The sequence below is a fragment of the Jaculus jaculus genome, chromosome 8, assembly GCF_020740685.1.
Source record: "Jaculus jaculus isolate mJacJac1 chromosome 8, mJacJac1.mat.Y.cur, whole genome shotgun sequence".
Taxonomy (NCBI): domain Eukaryota; kingdom Metazoa; phylum Chordata; class Mammalia; order Rodentia; family Dipodidae; genus Jaculus; species Jaculus jaculus.
The window spans coordinates 103,663,269-103,678,522 of record NC_059109.1 but is presented as its reverse complement, the minus strand read 5'-3'; the positions used below and the strand labels follow the sequence as shown (position 1 = coordinate 103,678,522).

Below are 15,254 nucleotides of genomic sequence, written 5' to 3'. Positions count from 1 at the left end.
CCAGCTGCATAAAAAGTACCCTTTCTCTTATTCCCCGGTGTCTTAGGTCACAGTTTGTCCACATAAAAGTCTGTTCGAGAATCGTTATAACCCAAGCAGTTTTCTGACTGGCAGCTCATTCCTTATGAAGAAGGTTCCCGAGGGGCCAGAGGAAAGTGATCCAAAGCCTTGTTTTCCTTCTCAGGTCAAAGACCCACCTGTGATAATTAGCAAGCTAGGTTCCAAACTTGACTGTGTTGTTGTCTCCACAACACTGGATGATCTCCTTCGATGTGCCACATGCAAAGTATCACTGCTTTCTGCTCCCTGGTTTGAAAAGCCACGTCTGTGAGCTCTGTGGAAAACTCTGTTCATTAGCTGATTTCAACAGAAAAAGATGTGTCAAAAGACTGTTGACAGCCATGGTAGCCATGGTGCAACCTTATCCTTATCTTTCATTACCCAGCTTTTATTAGAAAAAAGAAAAAAAAAAAGGACTTTTTTTTTCACAGACATAACCTCACAGAAAGCTTTCACACCCAAGACCACAAGATAAAACAAATACACTTATTAGAAGAAAGTTGGTTTACTTGAAAGCATTAGGGAAATCTTGCTCACTTGCTTCCTCACTCTCTCTCTCCGTGTTTATGAGAGAGTGTGTGTGTGTATGTGCTAAGTTATATTTTCCTTCATTATGGCTGTCAGCCAGTCCTTACTAGCTAGAGATGACATTAATGTGGTCCCAGGTATAAAAATGTTCATTCAGCCAGGTGTGGTGGTACACGCCTTTAATCCCAGCACTTGGGAGGCGAGGTTGGTGGATCTCCATAAGTTTGAGGCTACCCTGAGACTACGCAGTTAATTCCAGGTCAACCTTAACTAGAGTGACACCCTACCTTGAAAAACCAAAAAAAAAAAAAAAAAAAAAGGTCATTCAAATTATATCAAGCATGACACTATGCCACTAAAGGTGGGGTTTTTTTATATAATTTTTTTAATTTTTTTGGTTTATTTTTATTTATTTATTTGAGAGCAACAGACAGAGCAAGAGGCAGAGAGAGAGAATGGGTACGCCAGGGATTCCAGCCACTGCAGATGAATTCCAGATGCATGCACCCCCTTGTGCATCTGGCTAATGTGGATCCTGGGGAATCGAGCCTTGAACCAGGGTCCTTAGGCTGCACAGACAAGCGCTTAACCACTAAGCCATCTCTCCAGCCCGAGGTGGGGGTTTTAACCTGCCCCAATATACACAAGATGCACACCCTCCTCCCAGAAAAAAAATCGCTTATCTCCTAAGGCAGAAGTATTTGATAGATAGAACTGAATGTAATGGCACAGATCTGTAATCCCAGCACTTGGGAGGCTGCAGCAGAAAGATCTCAAGTTTAAGGCCATTCTGAGCTATTGTAGCGAGTTCAAGGCCAGCCTGAGAATTTATAGTGAGACCTTGTCAGGAGAGGAAGGGAGGGAGAAAGGGAAGGGGGAAGTGAAGGAAAGAGAGACGGAAGAAAGAACAAGAGAGAGGGAAGGAGGGAGGGGTAGAGGGAAGGAGGGAGGAAAGGAAGATGGAAGGAAGGGAGAGAGGGAAGGAAGGAAGGCAGGCTATTGGGCATATGGATTAATGAATACAAACAACGGCAAACTGAACAGGCAGGTCACACAGCTAGACTGCTAGACGTCGACATCAGCCTCCCACATACATCCAAGATAACTACAGCACTGAGTAGCATGGAAGTCCTGGGTCTAGGTTTAAGGCTTTAAAAAAAAAAAAGCCACCTGCATTTTAAAGTCTTCACTTTTTAAAAAATTTTATTTATTTATTAGAGTCAGAAAGAGAGAGAGAGAGAGAGAGACAGCACACACAAGAGAGAATGGGCGTGCCAGGGCTTTTAGCCATTGCAAACAAACTCCAGATGCATGTGTCCCCTTGTGGATCTGGCTAACATGGGTCCTGGGGAATTGAACCTGGATCCTCTGGCTTTGCAAGCAAGTGCCTTAACTGCTAAGCCTTCCCTCCAGCCCTAAAATCTTTACTTTTCAGAGGAAAAAAATGTGAAGTTCATAAAAAATCAGGAACTCTGACAAGCTAGAGTGGCAAGGGTGGCAAGAAAAAATGAGTAGGCAGTAAAAATCATGGAGCAGCTCTCCTCAGACTTGCAATCCCAATCCAGTATCAACTGGGGGGAGCAGACACCACCTTCCCACCAGTCACCACCTGGCCCTGCCACTCCCTGCCTAGCCTTTAGGGACAATCTTCCTTTGGAGAGCAGCAAACCCAGTGAAAGGACAGCCAGGTAGCAATTAACTCAAACACCATCAGTCTCACTCTCTAAGAGTTACTGAATTCAGGTGCTCATTAAGATTTATTTGTATGGCTGGAGAAATGGCTTAGTGGTTAAGCACTTGCCTGTTGTGGTGGTTTGAATAGATGGCCCCCAATAAATTCAGTTGTTTGTTTGTACTTTGCATCTGCAGACACCTGGCTAGAGGCAGTCTCACTGGGTGGATCTTAAGGTGTGGAGGTGGGTTTCAGATTATAATCTAAAGATTTACAAAATGTACCTAGCTGGAGTTCCTGAAGTGTGCTGTGCTGTGTGGCTTTTGGCTTTAGGCTTGTACTTCTCTGCCTCTGCTTGGTCCTGTGAAAGCAGGCCAGTTTCTTCTGCCATTATGGAACTTCCCCTGGATCTGTAAGCTTCAACAAATCCCTTCCTCCATAACTGTGCCTGGTCTGGAAGTTCATCTCAGCGAACCTGAAGCTGTCTGAAACAGAACTTGGTACTGAGGAGTGGACTGAGATGAATCTGACCATGTGGATGCTGATTTTTGGAACCTTTGTTTTGGAGGAATGGGCATGGGCTTGGTGCTTGCAAATGAAGATGCCTTCTGGAGTGGTAAGCTAAGTTTTATGAACTATTCTGATGAGAGTTTGAGAATTCTAAGTGTAGACAATATTGAACTTTGAGGCTTGGTTTATGAGCTTTCTAAAGGGAAGGAAAGACTGCAGAGGACTTTGCTGCAACTGGGCTACTGGCATAAGGGCTGGCTGCGTTCTGCTGCCCAGGCCCAGAGAGTTTGATCAAGGTTACATTTGTAATGGACTGATGTGCTTGGCTGAAGATATTGGACTGAGAGACTTAAGATTTTAAGCTAGAAAACTTTAAGCAAGTTAAATTTCCTGGCACAGAGACTGGCTTTAGATTACTAAAGCTGCTATTGTCAAACACATTAGCAATCTTAAAGGAAGATGGTCCAGTTGCTTTACCATGGAAAGGATGCCTGAGGAAAGACTATCATAGAAATGCAAACACTTTTGGAAAGAGTTGACTGGAGAAGGAACCTGCTTTTCAAGGTTATGATTTATTTTGTCTGTGAATTAAGAATATGGCTGTATCCTGCACACCTGGTATTGGTTTCAGAAGCATGAAAACTGTGAGGAGTGGTTGTGAGTTGCACATGCTTCCAGCACCTGCCGCCGAGATGCGGCATGACGTAGGGCCTGATTCCCTGATAGGCTGTAAGAGTCTTTGGAAGAGGACTATGGTTTGCATGAAGACCTCAAGATGTTTTGGATATACCAGGACTATGCAAGGGCTACCATACAGCATACTGTTGGCCTGGGATGCAAGTGTTCCCTGGCTACTCTGCCCAGCTGGAGGGGCGGAGTTGGAAAGTCTGGAGACTATTAGTCTCTGGTTATATTGAAGTTGAACTGCAGAAGTTTGATGTTTGTTTGATGGTGGTTGAGTTTGCATTGTTTTAGTCTCTCCTTGCTATGCAATATGCCAGTTAAAAATGTTTACTCTGTGCCTTTATATGTTAGAAATGTTTAACTTGTTTGATTTTACAGATCTTAATATCTTAAATTGGTCAAGACTGTGGGGACCTTTGAAACTGAACTAAGTACAATTTATAGTGTGTGATGGTTATAAATCTATTGGGGGCCAGGGGCGGAATGTGGTGGTTAGAATAGATGGCCCCCAATAAATTCAGTTATTTGTTTATACTTTGCATCTGCAAACACCTGGCTAGAGGCAGTCTCACTGGGTGGATCTTAAAGTGTGGTGGTGGGTTTCAGATTATAATCTAAAGATTTGCAAAATGTGCCTAGCTGGAGTTCCTGAAGTGTGCTGTGCTGTGTGGCTTTTGGCTTTAGGCTTGTACTTCTCTGCCTCTGCTTGGTCCTGTGAAAGCAGGCCAGTTTCTTCTGCCATTATGGATCTTCCCCTGGATCTGTCAGCTTCAACAAATCCCTTCCTCCACAACTGTGCCTGGTCTGGAAGTTCATCTTAGCGAACCTGAAGCTGTCTGCTACACCTGTGAAGCCCAAGGACCCCGGTTCAAGGCTCAATTCCCTAGGACCCATGTTAGACAGATGCACAAGGGAGCGCATGCATCTGGAGTTCGTTTGCAGTGGCTGGAGGCCCTGGCGTGCTTATTCTCTCTCTCTCTCTCTCTCTCTCTCTCTCTCTCTCTTTCTCTCTGTCTCTGTCTCTCTCAAATAAATAAACAAAAATTTTTAAAAGATTTATTTGTAACCCTCAAATCATTGCACTCAGAATTTCCCTAGTCATTCAAAGCCACATGGAGAATAATGAAAATTTCGAGCCACCCAACACACCTATTTTCAGCCCAGGATGAAGACCTTTCATCCCCTTGGTCCACAGCACGCGCGCGAGTGAGTGAGCGGCCTTTGCACAGTCTTGTTAGGTTCACTTTCATTTTAATTGTATTGGGTGTATTGATCAGTAAAATAGTCCCAAGCGTGGTGTCAAAGTGCTGCCTAGTGTCTGGGTATCAAATGCACTTTGCTTCAGTGTGGGTTACAGTGCTATTGGCCGTGAGTTTGATGTTAATGGCATAATATTGTGTGTGACTTGAGGCCTCTTCAACAGAAGGTCCCGCAACATGCATTGATGGTGGAATAAGATGTGACCAGAGACTGGCAGAAACCGAACTCTCTATCTCCTCTGGGAGTTCTGTTAATTCTGTGTTTGTGGGAACTTTCTAGAACATGACAACTATGAATGATGGGGCTGAAGTCAATGCTGCCACAGGATACTACCAGGGAAGTTTAGAATAAGAAATGCTGATCTCCCTGGAGGAATTCAGGGGTGCCAAGTTACATGACTGATTCAAAGAAAGGATTCAGCACCAACGGGTATAATGAGCTGTGGTCCCTGCAAGCTCACCAGCTGGCCAGCCAGCAAAAGTGTCCCAGCTGGCACAATGGTGGCACATCTGCTATAGGAGAAACTCTCTGATTGGAATTGAGGCCTGCACTACCAGGGAAGTTCCTACCAGGTGCTTCAAACCTAGTTAAAACCCTATGGTTATGCAGGTCAAAAGTCCAAAGGAAGAGCTACTACTATTATTTGGCTAAATGGATATATTATGCCCAAAAGAATGCCCTCTAAATATTTATGTCTATACCCATATATTAATGCCACTCTCACTTTCTGTTAGAGAAACTTCCCTTTTCAGACGGAGGCGACCACTGGGAAAATTCTAAACTCATCACAGTGCTGAGAAGTGAGAGTGGAGAGTTCAGCACTGAGACATCTCTATGACACCCTCCAAGGATCGGGGACCATTGCAGACGAGGTGACGGAAGGAATGTAAGAGCCAAAGGAAGTGCTTTCGGATGCTGTCTTCGTTGTATTCATGACGTCACAGGAGCTGACGCGACCCACACAAGACCTATATAATATGAGAACAACAACAATGATGACACCAAAATAGAAGAGGGGCTAGTTGGAGAGAAGAAGAGGTTCCACGGAGAGGGGATATGGGAAGGAGGAATGAGACCTTACCTAAAAAAATAATAATAAATTAATTTAATTAGAGGAAGGCACTAAAAAGGCAAAGTGGCTGTCCCTTCTTTACCTGGGCACAAAAGAGAGCAGTGGTATCTCCAGGTCCCAGCTTTCAGACTGTCCTTCTCTTCCAGTGGGTGACAGCCTTGCTCCACTGTGCCTGGAGCCATACAGAGTCTCCTTCCCCTGTACTAGTTCCCTCCTGGTAGTGAAAGGAGACTGAAGAGTCAGGTCTTTGCCGTTGCTCACAGTAATCCCACCTTTCCCAGAAAGTGGGAAGTTCATGGTATCTGGAGGAAGGAGAGGTGGAGAAGTGAAGAAAGAATTGGCTTTTCTTTCTTCATTTCCTTCATATTTCTCCTCTTCAGAGATGTCAAGTTTGGAAATAAAATGCATTGTTGGGTTGTAAAATGGCTCAGCAGTTAAAGGCACTTGCTTGCAAAGCCTGATGACTCAGCTTCAATTTCCCAGTACCCACATAAAGCCAGATGTACAAAGAGGTACAGGCATCTGGAGTTTGTTTGCAGTGGCAAGAGGTCCTAGTGTGCCCATTCTCAGTGTCTCTCTCTCTCTCTCCTTCTGCTTGCAAATAAATAAATAAAAATATATTTCTAAAAATATCTTATTTATTTTTTATTTCAGAGAGAGAGAGAAAGAGAGAGGGAGGCAAAAAGAGAAAGAGAATGGGCACCCCAGGGCCTTTAGCCACTGTAAACAAACTCCAGATGCATGTACCACCTTGTGCATCTGGCTTTATGTGAGTACTGGAGAATTGATCCTGGGTCCTTAGGCTTCACAGGCCTTCACAGACAGGTGTCTTAACCACTGAGCCATTCCTTGAACCCAAAATACTTTCTCTGATGCATTATTTCCAGGCACCCAATACCAGTATCTCTTTCTTGAATGAATCACCCTTTTCTAGGCAGGAGCATACAGTTGCTCAGGCTGTGTACTGCGAAGAGGAGGAAAATACCATTCCCTCAGAGGCCTGTATAGAACACAGAGCCCTATGGAATGGGATGCACTGCAGGCTTATGACTTCCCACTGCATAGCTCACACTTTTGAGGACCTAGAGCTTGACATCCTCTTTCTCCAATCAATAAAACGACAACAATTTGATTCACCAGCAAATTTCATAAATAACAAGAAGAAACTGTTTTCTTTCCTCCAGAAATACTTATTGTCGCCAAGTCACCACTTACTGCAGTGCTCTACAAACATGCTACTGTTTCTGCTGCTTCCAGGAAGTAGCTGGAGACCTCCCAGGACAGCCAGCAGCTGGATCAAGGCTCAGCCCACCAGTCTCTGGCCATGGTTACTGAGGTCACAGCAAGGTCCCATGTAGCACCGGCTGAAAAGACAGGGACATGCAGAGTCCCATGGCACCCTGTAATACCTCACCCATCCCGGTTCCTGAGTGTGGAGCGAGAGAGGGAGGGAGGGAATGGTAATAGGCAGGCAAACATGAGATACTAAAAGTAAACTTACGGTTGTGTTTAAGTAGATGGATACTCCTTGAAATCTTCCTATAATTCAAATCTAAAAGTACTCAAGAAAAACAGTTGACTATGGGGTTGGAGACATGGGTTCATGGTTAAAGGTGCTTGTTTGCAAAGCCTGGCAGTCCAGGTTCAGTTCCCCAGTACCCATGTAAAGCCAGATGTACAAAATAGCCCATACATCTAGACTCTGTTTGCAATGACAAGAGGCTGTGGTTCTATCATTCTCTCTTTCTCTCTCTCTCTCTCTCTCTCTCTCTCTCTCTCTCTCTGTCTCTCTCTCCCCTTGAAAAATAAACAAATAAAAAAAGAGTTGAGGATGTTTCTGACTGCAGACAAAGCATGCCCACTCTAGGCCTGGGTGGGCGGCTGGAGAAGGTGTCCCTGTGGACGGATCCTGAGGTCCAGCCCTTAGGTGTGTTAGGGGGCAGATCTGATTTCTAGCCTAAAGGTATACAGAGCAATCTGAGTTCTGGATTCCTGCTGCTTGCTGCAGTTCCCTGCTGTTTGTTGCCTGTTTGTGCTTGTGTGTTTGTGGTGCTAGACAATGTTGTCTCTCGGCTTAGATCTGTGAAAGGGTGCCGCCTTCTTCTGCCATTATGGAATGCCCCCTGGATCTGTAAGCCTGAAATAAATCCATTCCTCTCATACACTGTGCCTGTTTGGAAGTTCAACCCAGCAACGCGGAGCTGACTACCATACCTGCCTTAGCTGTGGGCAGCACCATGCTTTGGTCTGGGCTCCCAGGCTTAATGTAAAGGAGAGAGCTAGCTGAGCGCAGCGCCCATCACTTTCTGCTTCCCGACTGCAGGGTGAGTGTGACCAGATGCTACGTGCCCCTGCCACCATGCCACCCCCACCACTGTGGGCTGTATTACTGAAACTGTAAGACAAAACGAACCCTCACTCCCTTGAGTTGCTTCTTGTCAGGAGGTCACAGCAACAAGGAAAGTAACTAACATGTCCCCAGTCACTCTTCATCCATTCTACTTCTCCTTACCAAGGAACAGTAAATATCTGAACTACTTAGCTTTTTTAACACCAACCAAGAACTGAAATCAAATAGGTCTTCAATTTTTATTTCTTTCCATTCAACATAGACAAGGCTTTTTCACTGGGGCCAATAGAGGAAGTTGAGGTAGACAGATGATGTCAGCATCAGTTGAGGAACCCTTACAATGCTCAGAGCCAAAAGGGTTTCAGAGATTGAATTTTTTTTTTCAGACTTTGGAATATTTGCTTACCTGTCATGAACTATCTTGGGGAAGGAACCCAAATTCCATGAAAATCATGTATGCCGTGTGTGTGTGTGTGTGTGTGTGTGTGTGTGTGTGTATGTGTGTGTGTGTGTGCATGCATTGCTTGATGGTAACTGTACACACTGTTTTCAGTGCACTTGTGCTTGGACCATGACCACCACCTGAGGTCACCATGGAATATTCCACTTTTCAGCTTCATGTCAGGGTCAAAAAGTTTTGGATTTTGAAATTTTGTGGCTTTTAGGTTTTCAAACTGAAGATGATCCAGCTGTAAAAGGTGGAGATTCTAGAAAGGCCATGCTTGGCCCAGGCATATGACAGAAATCTGCTTCTATGTTTGTTTTCTTGAAGATAAGCTGAGGTTTCATGAAGCACTTTTAGTGAGAAACAAGGCGTGAGGCAATGTTTTTTGGTGTCACCACCAGCTCTGGCCAGGCTTTTATTGCTCATGAGACAGGTACTGTGTTGGGTTATAAAGATACCCAGACATGGAGTCTACCCTGTCCATGGTTATGGGAGAATAAGAGAGAAGATGCCAGGCTACTCAGAAGAGGTGCCAGCAAGAGGCACAGGGTACATTTGGGGAGTTCACAGGACTAAAAACAGCTATGCCTGGGTGACTAGATCTGGGATGGGCATTCCAAGTGAACAGGGCAGAATAGGCAGAGACCAAACATGGCCCACAATGTCCCATGGGCTCACTATGTTGGCTCTGGGAGAATTGGTGTGCCTGAGGACATGAGAGGATCACAAGGCCGCAGGCTGAGGGACCCAGCACCAGAGTGGCTGAAAGAGAAGCACTGCACTCAGGGTTCTGTATTATTTATCTCCCTCTATAACGGTGCTTCTGACTGTTATAGCCAAGACAGGGGTGCCATGGCAGAGACTGGAGGGCAGAGGAGCTTGGGGAACTGGCTATACTTGGAGGCTATGTTCAAAGTGAGGAGAGTGGGGAAGGCAGAGCAGTAGGAAGGATCGGTTCTCCTTCTCCACAATCCCCCTAGCACCTGAGGCACGTGGACCCCAGCAACAGCTCTAGATAGCCTCAGTGGAAAATGTTCTCAGTCAAGGAGACCAGCACATGAGGTCAGGATTAGGAGTTCCAGGCCCTCGGGAGCTCTTCTCAGGTATTTGAGAAGAAATGTCCTGCAGTAACACACGGAGTTACTGTCTCCCCCTTTACCCTGTTGGCCAACAACACAACATGCATGTGTCTGGAGCTGGTGACCATGAAACAAATCACACACAGGTGATTGACAAGCCTTCAGAGGATACCTGCGATTGAGCCAGAAATTCCTCTCCTAGGGAATTCCACGACTGGGGATTTGCCTTCTTTTTTTCTCTCTCTCTCTTTTTAACACGTAAATAATCTCTCTCAGGTAGGGTGCAGAAGAGATCAATGATGTTGGCTGGCTTCCATGAAGAACTGTGTCACTAGAAGACAGAAGGAAGAGGGAAGACAGAGCGTGTAACTTAAATGCTTTTGTTGTCTTTAAGGGTGTTTGTTTGTTTGTTTGTTTGTTTGTTTGTTTGTTTTGAGGCAGGGTCTCACTCTACCTCAGGCTGACTGTGTATTCTCAGGGTGGCATCAGACACACAGTGATCCTCCTACCTGAGTTCTGGGATTAAAGGCATGCAGCCTGGCTGTCTTTAACTTTTGAAACCAGAAGTATTGTCCATTTTTCCAAACTAAAAGTAGTCAGGCATGGTGGTACATGCCTTTAATCCCAGCACTTGGGAGGCAGAGGTAGGAAGATCTCAGTGATTTCAAAGTCACCCTGAGACTAAATAGTGAATTCTAGGTCAGCCTGGGCTAGAGCGGGACCCTACCTTGACAAAGACCACACACAACCAGGGCTGGAGAAATGGATTAGTGTTTAAGGCATTTGCCTGTGAAGCCTAAGGACCCAGATTCAATTCCCCAGTACCCACATAAACCAGATGCACAAAGTGGCACAGGTGTCTGGAGTTCATTTCAGTGGCTAGAGGCCCTGGTACATCCATTCTCTATCTGTCTCTTTCTCTCTCTGTGTCTGTGTCTCTCAAATAAATCAATAAATAAATAAAATGGTTTTTAGAAAATTTTAAAAAACGAATAACTAAATAAACAAACAAAAACTCCAGATCCAAAATACAGGTAAAAACCGTCCTTCCTCTTCCCACCCGTCAGTTGCTGCTTAGGCTCCACGTTTATAAAACTTCCCCATCTGGGGGCTGCGGCTGTAGCTCGCTTGGTAGAGTGCTTAGCTAGCCTGTGTGGAGCCCTAGACTTGATCCCCAGCACCATTCAAACCAGGTGTGGTGGTGCAAGTGGGGGATCCCAGCATTTGGTATATAGAGGCAAAGGATCAAAACTTCAAGGTTATTTGGCGACACAGGGTGCTCAAGGCTAGGCTACATGAGGCTTAGGCTCAAAAAACAAAAGTCCCCGTTTCTAACACTTCTCACTTTTACAAGCCTTTGCATCTCAGCGTCAAGTTTCTGGCATGAATGTATAGTTAGAATCATTCTGCAGAAACAGTCAAGAGAAACAGTCCCACGCTGAGCAAAAACACGTGTGCAAGGAGTTCGTGTTATGGGGGGAAAATGAAAACAATCAAAACTCCACCAGCAAGGAATAAATCACTAGCTCCTATCCACTCTGCACACTAGGACAGACCCTTTTCATATTTTTTACATCTGTATCTTTTATTATGTATAATATGCAGAAATATGTTACCAATGTAAATATACTTATGTAAATATGTTATAGGAAGGAACTTATTTATTAAATTTATGATATTTATACTATTTTATATAATGAAGTTTTATTGTGGAAATTAAATGTATATAATGTATAAAATGTTAAGATATTTTTACATTTGCAAGTATAATATGCATGCATATATACATTTTAAATCCATTTTATAGATGCCTATAGAACATATGTTTCATAGTACACAGGTAAGGTGTGTGCCTATATGTCAGTATTTTTATCTGCACATATAGAAATAAGTACATATATAATAGACACATTGGTCTTGATAAATGCATAGAAAAGTGTGAAAACATATTGCTAAGTAATATGAGAAGGAAAGAATGAAATTCAAGATAGCTTGAGTGCTTAATCTATAAACCTTTTGTGCAGGCTGAGATTTTACGACAAATAAATTGAAGAACTCACTCTTTTGGTGCGGACATGACAAGTTTAGGCCGCTAGAGGGCGCGAGAGATTGCTAAATTGTTCCCAGGTCGTCGTTCCCAGAGGCGATAACTCCTTCGCCTTCCCTCAGGGACCTCTGCACCAGTGGGGACCAGGAACCCAGCTGCTGGATTGCGCCTGGCGTTTGGGAATTAGTCACGTATCCGACCTTCATCCTGCGTGGCCCACGGCAGGGTGGACAGAAATCTGAGTTCAAGGGACTCTGAGAAATTTGTGGGCGAGTTTGTGGCTAGTCGGGGATAGCAAACAAATCCTGGCGTTTGGGCAGGAAGAACAGGCTGGCTTGCTGAGATTGCCAACTCAGCCTGAAATGCGCACTGATCACCCACTCTAGCCCCAGATACAGAAGCTTCTGGAAACCCAGGGCAGGCTAAGGCGCTGTACTGACAGGTTCCCACCAGCTTGGAAAACAGCATCCACCGTGACAGCGAAGCTAGTGATGACTGGGTCACTGGGACCACATCCAGATTGGTCTGGATTTGAGTATCTCTTGGTCACATCTCGCAGGATGTACACACCTGGTTATGTCCTCTTGTCTCTAAGCTTCTGCCCAAGCTGAGAGAGAGACAGAGAGAGCAAATTTACCAACAGTCACTTATTACAAAATAATACTTTCTTTTTGTTTTTTATTGTTTTTAGAGAGAGATAATGGACGTGCCAAGGTCTTTCAACTTGTTTGAACAAACTCCAGATGTGTGTGGCCCCTGTGTGCATGTGCGACATTGCACGCTTTTGTTACTGTGCATCTGTGTCCGGCTACGTGGGACCTGGAGATTCGAGCATGCCTTCTTAGGCTTTGCAGGCAAGCATCTTAACCACTAAGCCATCTCTCCAGCCCCAGAAAAACACTTTCTAATGATGGGCATAAGTGTACGTGTTCTGTGAGTTTTAAGAATAGAATTATAACAAAATATTTGCAGCCTCATATATGTAGTCTCTTCTGCGTCCTGGCTGCCCAGAGCACTGAGGCAGGAGGGTGGCTGGAGTCCAGGAGTTCAAGACCAGCCTAAGCATCACAGCAAAATGCAATTTAAAAGAAAAAAATGAAAAAGAGAAAGAGAGAGAAAGAAAGAAATGAAAAAGAGTTTAAAAAAGAAAAAAGTTTGGTGACTGGCAACTTGGATGTCATTGCTACAAAGAATTCCCTCTTAGAGCAGGCGGCTTCATCCTGGCTATGCGCTGAACCACTGGGCAGGCTGTAAAAGGTGCTGGTACCTATGTTCATTCCATCGCCAAGACACTGCTGGCACTGATCTGGGATCCAGTCAGGGAACGGAGATCTTTTTTAAAGCTCCCCATTGATTCTAATGCAGCCATATGTGAGAACAATTCTCTAGAAAATCTGCAAATGCTAGTCCAAGTACAGCTTGCAGAGAGCAGTCACATCAGAACCCACCCACTTCAGACCTTGAAGCCCAGGGGCCTGTCCATCCCCATTGGATTGTTGTTTTTAATTTGCCACTGCAAATGGACTTTAGATCCATGCCCCACTGTGCACCTGGCTTTATGTGGAAACTGGGGAATTGAACCAGGGCCACCAAGCTTTGCAAGCAAGCACTTTTAATCACTGACCTATCTCTCCTGCCCTGGGTTGCTGTTTTGGTTTGTTTGCTTTTTGTTTTTTGAGGTGGGTCTCACTTTAGCCCAGGCTAACCTGGAATTCACTATGGAGTCTCAAAGTGGCCTCAAACTCACGGCAATCCTCCTACCTCTGCCTCCCGAGTGTTGGGATTTAAGGTATGCACCACCACGCCCGGCTTGGGTTGCTTTTTAATCAAGTTTATACTAAGCTTTTAGAATGGAATTAATTAGAAGGTAAGGATGTCAGAAAAATAGCATTTCCAACAATTCCATGGGAATTTACGTTCAGATTTTTTCTTTGAAATGAAACAGGATCTTCACTGTTTGTAAAGTAACTTATGAGTTGCAAAAATGGCACACACTCCATGCTTTTGTTTTACTTTGTTTTTTGAGACAGACACTCACTTTTCAACCCAGGCTGATCTCAAATTCCTGATCCTATTCCTCAACCTCCCAATGGTTGCAATTACAAGCCTGGATCCCCCATTCCTTTTAAACTCCTCAGTATCGGCTGACATATCAGTCAGAAATAATTGTTTTTTGTGTTTTTTAAAATTATTTCTTGTTTATGGCATTTTCAGATATAACATGTTTTTATTGATTCCCATCCCTCCTCCCCTTCTTCCTCTCCCTCTCCCTCCCAACCCCCTCCTCTCTGCATTTTCCTTCCTTCTGTGTACATGTCACATGTATCCTTTTGCCCATCCCTCCCTTCTCTTCCAGCTCATCTCTCTATATTCACTCTTGATTACAATTCTATATAGTAGGTTTTATCCAGATCCCCTCCCCCCACCGTGTATATGTATTTGCAGCTATTATAAGCTGAGACATACATATCAGAGAAAACATGCAGTTTGGGTGTTAGAAAGAACTGAGAGGACATTCTTTTCTTTCACTTACAGTGGAAATCTTCACTATATTCACTCCAGATCTGCGAAGTCAAGGCAGGTATCTGTGGTTTTGTTGACACATAATAGTTGCACATATGTTTGAAATACAGTGCAACTTTTGCTTCATGTCTACATTGGAGAATAATCAATTCATCAATTACCATGTCTGCCACTTATTCTTTCTGTGATGAGTACATTCAAAATACTCTGTGCTATTTTGAGACATGCATGTGTATCATATAAACTACATCTCACCTTTCTGCCAGGGAACACCAAACTCATTCCACCCACCAAACATCACATTATACCCTGGGACCTGTTCTTCCAAAGAGCTTCCAGGTAATACTTTGCATTCTAAAGGTTTCAGTGTACCCCTTGCCTTACACAAACATGAACCCATCTAACTCACAACCTGAATTTTTTTCACTTACCAGAGAAGTCTTGCCAGTTGGTTTGCTCCTCAAACACTGCTTTTCATTCTCTTACCAAACCAGTGCACCTTTAAGAATGAGACCTAAAAACTTACAAGGCTCTCACCACTCCCAGTGGCAAAAGTTTCCAGATAAGTTCTCCATCATGAGCACCTCATGCTGAGCTGACCAACTGCAGCTCTGTCAGAGAAAGCTCCTGGGCTTCTGACCACCAGCCCCAGCTTTCTAAACAACAGCACCAGCCCTGAGCTTGGCCAAGGCCCTCTCACAGATGATGGAGTTCCCCTCCTGCAGCCAGCTCTCCTGTCCTCCCTCCCAGGGAGGCTCAGCCCTTTGGCACAAAAGCAGTGGAGGCCATTCATCGTTCAGTGATGCCAGCTTCCTCTGCATCAATTCCGCCCACTGGCATCTGACACCCCCACAATGGTGGAACTGCAGGGGAGAAAGGAAGACTGCCAAGAGAGGCAGCATGCCAGTCCTTATTCAGGCCTACCCAAAGAGGGCAATCTCCACTATCCTGGGGTTAGGCTGCCACCAGGATCAATTACTAGCAGGTAACCTGTGAATACCTGCCCACCCCCCAAAAAATATTA

The 15,254-nt window shown here is 44.6% G+C and overlaps 1 long non-coding RNA gene across 2 annotated transcripts; it reads right to left on the bottom strand.

Moving 5' to 3' along the window:
• Positions 1–4,679: 4,679 nt before the first annotated feature.
• Positions 4,680–14,889, bottom strand: LOC123462947. 2 transcript variants are annotated; one of them, XR_006638583.1, is made up of 7 exons: positions 14,662–14,889; positions 14,241–14,359; positions 11,721–12,314; positions 9,833–9,991; positions 7,002–7,150; positions 5,869–6,088; positions 4,680–5,682 (listed from the first exon to the last, which is right to left on the bottom strand). It is a non-coding gene; the product is annotated as an uncharacterized LOC123462947 (long non-coding RNA). The 2 variants fall into 2 exon arrangements; XR_006638584.1 differs by lacking the exon at positions 11,721–12,314.
• Positions 14,890–15,254: the final 365 nt, after the last annotated feature.